At 30.9% G+C, this 8,597-nt stretch overlaps 1 pseudogene; it reads left to right on the top strand.

Annotated features, from left to right (window-relative positions):
* The first annotated feature begins 2,797 nt into the window (after positions 1-2,797).
* Positions 2,798-2,916, top strand: LOC112471723 (annotated as a pseudogene).
* The last annotated feature ends 5,681 nt before the right edge of the window (positions 2,917-8,597 follow it).

Below are 8,597 nucleotides of genomic sequence, written 5' to 3'. Positions count from 1 at the left end.
TACAACAGTAGATTCTAACAGTGACCTAAAGGCTAGCATAACTAATTTAAATAGGACAAGCATCATCATTATAACTGTGCATACTTAATTCTGGACACGTGATTTTTTAAAAATAAAAAAAAAGTCTTTTACTTTTAAGTTTCCATCATTTTCATGAAACTTTAAATTTTGCAATGATAAAAAGAATTTATTTTTCTTTTTGGTAAATTTGTATTGTTCTCCTAGATTGTTAAAATTTCATGGGAGGTAATTTATTTAGATTATGCTGCCTCATTACACCAATATAAATGTTGCTTGAGCTAATTCATTCAATCTGCTTGCTTCTTGCTTGTATGCATCCAAAAATACTCTCTTTGGCTGAGTCAACATAACATAACAATGAAACCAACATAACAATGAAACCAATCCAGGGCTGTTTGTTAGCCCATTGTTGAGATCACAAATAATACTAATAAAACGTTTATCATCATTTATGAAAGACAATAGTAAAAATGTGAAACACATTATTTCATAATTTTTCCTTCCATTAGAGACATGTAGGATTATTAAATCCATGCTGAGGGTTAAATATTAAGCCTTAGATCTTATTCTAGTTTCAGAGATGATTATGAAATCATGGACCTCAAGTGTCCGTTATGAATTTTTTATGGTACTTACTGTTTTATGCTACAGAAATGATCCAATCTTATTAAAAATAAGGTTTTCTTTCTTGATTATTTATCTAAAATGTGAGATTTAGGAAGAACATACAACTAGATATTATAAACAGGAAGAATAGCTATAAAAATAAATAGATCAAATAAAAATACAAGTAATGAAAAATATGTTCAATTTCTTAAATGTATTTCTTGCATAAAAGTGTCAAGCAATTTAATATATATCAGAGTAAATTATAGTTGCCCCACTCAAACATCCTAACTGGTGATAACATTGTTGTGTGTATCTTGAATATAATTTTTATGCATTTTTGGATATACATTTTTACAATATATACACACAAAAACACATATGTATATAGACTATTTTTTGATAAAGGCTATTTTTTAATTTTTTAAATTAGTTTTATTGTCTTCTGTGTGGTGACACAGTTTTAAGAAAGATATGAAAGTATAGATTGGCAGTGGGGGTGTGAGACTTGTCTTTTGTGGTACAACGGGCTTTTGTACTCCAGTGCAGAAACTAAGGAGGAACTGATAATACTGTTTCTGTGGATGCTATTTAGCCTGGGATATAGTGTGCATTAATGTGCCACTAATGTCTTGGAAGATCTTACCTGCCCTCTCTGACTATGGAGTTGCGCTAGATGGGTTCCTGCCATCCCATATAGAAGTGCACTTTTATTATAGACACAGTATTGTTCATGGTAATTAGCTGTGGCTGCAGAGGTGTTCTGTGGTTCCACATTCCAGGTACCATCATGGATTTAAGTCAGCTTTTGTGAGCCATCAGCATGAGAACTTTACCTATTATATCTATAGAAAGATACATTATAAGTTTAGTACTTAAAAATAAACTTTTAAAATATGGCCAGTTTCAGGTTTAGAGACTGTTTATTTTTCTTAGAGGAAAAGAGTAATGTTTGTTATCTTCCAGCTCCAGATCACTTTGACCTAGGATTAGATTCAGAACTTTCTTGACTTCAGTGAGAAATGTCCTCTGTCCTTGGATAAGATCATTGAAGCTGACTTATCTCCATCCCCAGCAGTTTCATTGCTGTTTCCCTAAAGAGCACTTCTATCCTTGCAGTGACACTTTTCTTTTCCCTCTTAGACTTTGTCAACTCTGACATGAAACTAGCAAGCTCATTTTAACTCACTTTTATCTGTAGAGGTTAACTCTGTGTCCCAGGCACTAGAGCATCTTTCTCGTTGCTAGAATGGGAAGCCAGGCCAACTCAAAAGGCCTGTGGCCCCTCAAAATCAGGACTTTTGAACCAGATGAGCCCCCTTCATTGGCTCAGTCAGCATTATGAAGTATCACTGTTACCAAGCACAGCGCTTGGCCCTGGAGACCCAAAGGTGACTATTACATAGAACCTTCCCTCAAAGAAAATCATGGTTGAGGAGAAAAGATAAAGTAAAAAATACAGTGGTGCACTGAATTAAGTGCCTCAGTGGAAAAACGTACCAGGCACAGCGCTCTCACTAAGAAGAGATTATTTCTGCCAGTCCTTAGCCTTTCTTGAGTTTACTTGGCCCAAGCTTTGGGTAATCAGCACCTCAAATACTAGAAGTATGTCTCTCATTTTTACAGACTGCTTAACAGTGATAGGAGCAAATAGCAGCAGTCAATAGCGCAACAACATCTGTTCTTTGTTGATTTGTATGTAAGCATGAAAATAGGGAAAGCCTAAAGCTATTTTCTTCAAAATAGTGGGCTACCTCATTATCATAAATGCTACTTTATTAAAACTAAACTCATAATTCTGCATACATTTTCTGTTTAAATCATCTATTGTTCATTCTTACACTTTCATTTTCTGTTATTAATGCATTTATGCTGCTTGTTTGATTTTTCTTGCATTATTGTCTTTCTCAATATTTTTGGATATTATCGTACCTTTGTCTTTTTCTAATCAGAATAATAAATTTTATAAGATAAAAAATAATTTTCTTTTCAAGTTTATTATGAGATACAGTGTTATCAGCTATAATCACCATGTTTCACATTAGATCCTCAAAACTTATTTATCTTATACCTGAAAGTCTGTACCCTTTACCAACCTCTCCCACCCATCAGCCCCTGACAACCACTTTTCTACTTTTGTTTCTAGAGTTTGACTTAAATAAAAAAATCTGTCTATGGCCATGCTATCCTGAACAAGCCTGATCCCATTTGATCTTGGAAGCTAAGCAGGGTTGGGCCTGGTTAGTACTTGGACGGGAGATCACCTAGGAAGACCAGGTGCTGTAGGCTTAAAAAATAAGATTGCAAGCTGACAAGGTCCTTGCAATCTTTGAGGTCAACCAAGGGTTGCTTCACTAAAAAAAAAAAGAAAAAAAATCTTACATGTAAGCAATATTTGTCTTTCTTTGTCTGGATTATTTTACTTAGCATAATAGCCCTTGAGGTTCATAAATGTTATAGGAAAAGAAATTCCCCTTGTATAGATGTGTGCGTGAGAGGTGGTAGCCATTCTAACATATATATACATATGTTATCTTCTTTATTCACTAGTTCATTATCAGATGCTTAGATTATTTTCATATTTTGCCTATTTTGAATGATGCTGCAATGAACATGGAGGTGCAGATATCTCTTCAATATTCTCTTTAAATTTCTTTTGAATATATACCCAGAAGTGAAATTTGCTGGATCATATGGTAGTTTTATTTTTAATTTTCTGAGATACCTCCATATTGCTTTTTATACTGGCAGCACCATTTACAAAGCCATTTATAGTACACAAGGGCTCCCTTTTATCCACATTCTCACCAACACTAATTATCTTCTGTATTTCAATGGTAGCCATTCTAACATGTATGAAGAGATATTTCATTGTGTATTTGATTTGCATTTAAATGATGACTAGTTTTGTTTAGCATCATTTATTGTGACTGTTTACCACTTTTCTATCTTCTCTGAAAAAAATGTTTATTAAGTTCCTCCGTCCACTTTTTAATTGCATTATTTGTTTTTTGCCTATTGAGTTGCTAAGTTCTTTCTATAGTTTGGATATTAATCCCTTATCAGATATATGATCAGCAACTATTTCTTCTATTCTGTAGGTTGCTTTATCATTTTGTGGATGGTTTCCTTTTCTGTGAAGAAGCCTTTTATCCTGATATAGCCTCACTTTTTATTTTTGCTTTTGGTGCCCTTCTTTTTGGCATCAAATCCAAAAAATTATTGCCTAGATCTATGTAAAAGTACTTACCTCCTATGTTTTCTTCTAGAAGTTTTATGGTTTCAAGTCTTAAATTTGAGTCTTTAATCCATTTTAAGTTGACTTTCGTACATAGTATAAGATAGGTGTTCAGTTTTATTCTTCTGCATGTGGCTGTCTGATTTTCCCAGCAACATTTATTAAAGATACTGAATACTTGAATCTAATAATAAAATAAAATTTAAAAAATTACTATCCTCTTTGTATAGTCTTTGCTCCTTTGTTGTAAATTAATTGACCATATATGTATGGGTTTAATTTTGGGCTCTCTATTCTGTTACGTTGATCTATGTGTCTGTTTTATGACAATAACATATTACTTAAATTATTATAACTTTGGAAAATATTTTTAAATCAGAAAGTGTGCTGTCTTCAACTTTGTTATTCTTTCTTGAGATTGTATCGACTCCAGAATAATTTGTGATTTCGAACAAATTTTAGAATTATTTTTTTTATTTCTGTAAAAAATATCATTGGTATTTTAATAGAAGATGCATTAATCTATAAATCACTCTAGATAAGATAAACATTTAAAAATATTCAGCTCTTCCAATCCATGAACACAAAATATCTTTTCATTTATTTATGTCTTTTTCAATTTTTCATCAATGTCTTCTAATTTTCAGTGTATAGACATTTCACTTCTTTAGTTAAATTTATTCCTAAGTATTGTATTCTTTTTAATGCTATTGTAAATTGATTATTTTTTAAATTTCTCTTTCTGATAATTTTTTGTTATGTAGAACCACTTTCAGTCCAAATTCTCATGTGAGTGATATGGGTATTTTCTCCTTTGCCTAATGTGTAAGAATCCCTCAGCTAGTTTATGGATTTCTTTCAATTGATTTTAATTAATTTATTTCAATTACTCTATATGTAGCTGTAGATTTGATGTGTCTATGGTAGGAGGTGACTTCAGAACACTCTTATATCCCCATATTAGACCAGAACTCCTTTAAAGGATCTATTTAAGAATTATACATACTTTAAAACATTAACTATATTTCTGTTTTTCTGCTAATACCATGCTGTGTTGATTATTGTCACTTCGTAGTATAATTTAAAGTCAGGCAGTGTGATCCCTCTGGCCTTGTTCTTTTTTTCTCAGGATTGCTTTGGCTATTTGAAGTCTTTTGTTCTATTTTATACAAATCTGGTGATTTTTTGTTCTATTTCTTTAAAAAATGCTATTGGAATTTTCATAGGGATTGTAAGAATAAAATTACCTATGACTCATAATCTGTCTTCTGGGTATCTACACAAAATATTTAAAAACATTTATCTGTAAAGATGCATACTTCTTGATGTTCATTGCAGCACTATTCATGATAGTCAAGACATAGAAACAACTGAAGTTCCCTTTGATAGATGATTGGATAAAGAAGATATAGCACATATAAACAATAGAATATTACTCAGCCATAAAAAAAGATGAAATACTGCCATTTCTGGCAACATGGGTAGATCTCGAGATAATCATGCTAAGTGAAGTAAGTCTGACAGAAAAATTTGAGAACCATATGATTTCACTCATATAGGGGAATATAAAACTGAAAGCAAGAAAAGAATCAGATAAACAAAAACTCATAGACACAGACAGCAGTTTAATGGTTACCAGAGGGAAAAGAAAGAGATAAATAAGGGAAAAAAGAGTCAAATATATGGTGATGGAAGGAAATTTGACTTTGGGTGGTGAACACACAGTATAACATATATATGGCATATTATTGAATTGTACACTTGGAATCTATATAATTTTATTAACAAATGCCAGCCCAATAAATTTAATTTAGAAAAAGATTAAATTAAAAAAAAAAGACACTTGACATTGTTGGTCATTGAGGAAATGCAAATTAAAACTAAAATGAGATATTACTGCTACCTATTAAATTGGCCTGAAAAATGACTGTTCATACTTAATATTGGCAAGGATGGGAAAAACTGGAACATTTCTACACTACAGGTGAATACAAATGGTAATATAATCCGATCTTTTTGGAAAACAATTTGGGAGTTTCATAAACATTATACTTAGTATATGATGCGAACATTTCACTCCTACATATTGACCCAGGAGAAATGAAGACATTTATCTATATAAAGAGTCATACATGAATGTTCATAGAAGCTTTATTTGTAATAGCCCAAAACTAAAAAAACGCCCAAATATTCATCAGCAGGTGAATGGATAAACAAACTGTGGTATATCCATAGGATGGAATACTATTCAGCGCCTCCCAAATTAGTTATTGATGTATGCAACAACATAAATAAATATTATGCTGAATGAAATGAACCAGTACATATTATATGATTCCATTTATATAAAATTCTAAGATATGAAAACTGATGTATTGTGACAGAAAGCAGATCAGTGTTTGCCTGGGGATGATGGGGAGGAGTGAAAAAGAGGGGTTACTAAGAAGCTCATTGAAACTTTGGAGGGGTGAAGAATATGTTCATTATCTTAATTATAATATTGATTTTATGGATATATAAATATGTCAAAACTTATCAAGTTATGTGCTTTAAATCAGTGCAGTTTATTATATGTCAATTATATCTCAATAAAGATGCTAAATAAAAAATAAAAAAACATTAACTATGAATTTATTATATACAAGAATTAAACAACATATGAGGCTTGCTGATATTGTAGAAAAAGAAGTTTTAAATGAAAATGTGGGTGTTAGAAATTATACGTTATAAAAGGAAATCTTTGTAGATTAATTTAATTAAATACAAATATCTCATAATATCTACACTGGCAATTAGAGGCTAAATTTATAGTGGTTTCATACATTGAGTAATATCATGTTTTTGACAGGTTCCAATATAAAAAAGTACTTTTATAGGAAAAATATAACAGATGTATATATAAAAAAGTACTTTTATAGGAAAAATATAACAGATATATATATAAATGATTACTGGAAAATGTTACATTTTTATTTTCATAATAAAAACATTTAGTCCAATAATTTATATCTGTATGTTATTCGTTTAGCAAATAATTGTTCTTGTGGGCACACTTATGAATTTAGAAATCCTATTTAATTGTTCAACACATTTTTTACATGCAAGACGTAAAGCTAATTAGCATAAATTTTAATAGGTTTCACATTTAGGTATTCAATCTCTACATGTAAAGATTTTTTGCTTTGGGTATCTCAGTGTATTATTTAAACTTGCTTTATAGAAGAAGCACCTGACTTTTATATCCCCTCTACTTTGTATAACAAATGTTGAAAGAGAATATGCTTGCTGAAGTGTTTTCCAATAATGGAGAAAAAATGTTACTCTATGCGAAGGTTTTGTATTATACGTTTTAATTTGTCTTATACATGTTTTTCTTCTGTGATGATGTATTACTTCTTCTGCATATGTAAAAACAACTAGAGTTTAAACTTCAAAAACCTTTGCCATTCTATTCCTTTATACAGTATTTAAAAATAAACTTAATCAGAGCACTCTTAAAATCTGTGCACAATGGAGCTTAATAAAAAGTCAGAGGTAATTAAAAAGACTTCCCAATTTGACAAAAGGGATAAGGAATACTGTTCTTACACAATTGTGAAAACATCTGTAATTTGTTTATAGAGAACTATTTATCATTTAGTCCTGACTCAGTTATCCATTTGTAGATTAAATGTCATAATAAAAGTTGTCAAATCTACTTAGTGATCGATAAATTAAAGTTGACCTTCCTATATAAGTCTTTTCAAGTTAATATAAATTACAATTAGTGCATGAACAAAAAGCATTATTTAAATGTACAATAAGAATTAAAGTAGTTTCTGCAAAGTACAGATAAATTTAAGGCACCAGAGTAAAAGCATAATTTGTTATTTTTTCATTATTTTTAATATAGTGGAAAGATAAAAGAGGCATATTTTTAGATTTTATCCCTCTATACAGAAGAATTTGTGATATTTATAAGTGGCTAACTTGCTCCAACTTTCCAGCTAACAGGCAGTCCCAAACCAAGGAGATGGTGAGAACTCAAATATTGTCAAGGGTATTAGAGCTATGCAACATTAAAAGTAAGAATAAGCTATGTGAGCAAAATAAAGACAAATACTCTTCTTGAAGAGATGTCTATGAAAGTTATCAACTGGAAGGAGAAGAGTCTTTACTTTTTGGATAAGGTATTGATGTTTGTTCCAAAGCAGTAAAACTAAGCATGCAATCCCTGCATATCCAAGAGTGGTTCATAGTGGTAAGTAAGCAGAATGGATCTGAGATGATAAAAGAAAAGCAGGAGAGCAAAAACATGGTACATGTTGAAAAAATCCAGCTCCCCATTCCCTTATACAGTTTTATAAAGCCCAAGAGCATGGACAGTTACTGCTCTAAATAGCTTCCTCCCACATTGAATATTTTTCTTACAAATTTGCAGTTTTTTATTAGTGAAAGATAATACAAGGCAATTCATCTTCTTGATGAAATCCCTTCTAACCTTTAATAACTATACATTTTTATTTTTTCCTTAAGTTAACGTGGGGTAAAGAAGCTAAGTTTTTTTTTTTTTTTCCTGCTACATGTCAATTTTTGAAGCTTTCAAATGCTGTATTATTCTCTTTTCCATGAAACAAATATTCTTTTATTTTTCTGGTAGAGAAACTTAACAGAGGTTAAGTCTTTTACCACACATCATACTTCCAATTTTTTTTTAACTTGGTACCCAAATGAAATCCTAAATAACTCATAA

The sequence above is a fragment of the Pteropus alecto genome, unplaced genomic scaffold (assembly GCF_000325575.1).
Source record: "Pteropus alecto unplaced genomic scaffold, ASM32557v1 scaffold38, whole genome shotgun sequence".
Lineage (NCBI taxonomy): Eukaryota > Metazoa > Chordata > Mammalia > Chiroptera > Pteropodidae > Pteropus > Pteropus alecto.
The sequence above is the reverse complement of the archived record's forward strand: the minus strand, read 5'-3'. Positions and strand labels throughout refer to the sequence as shown.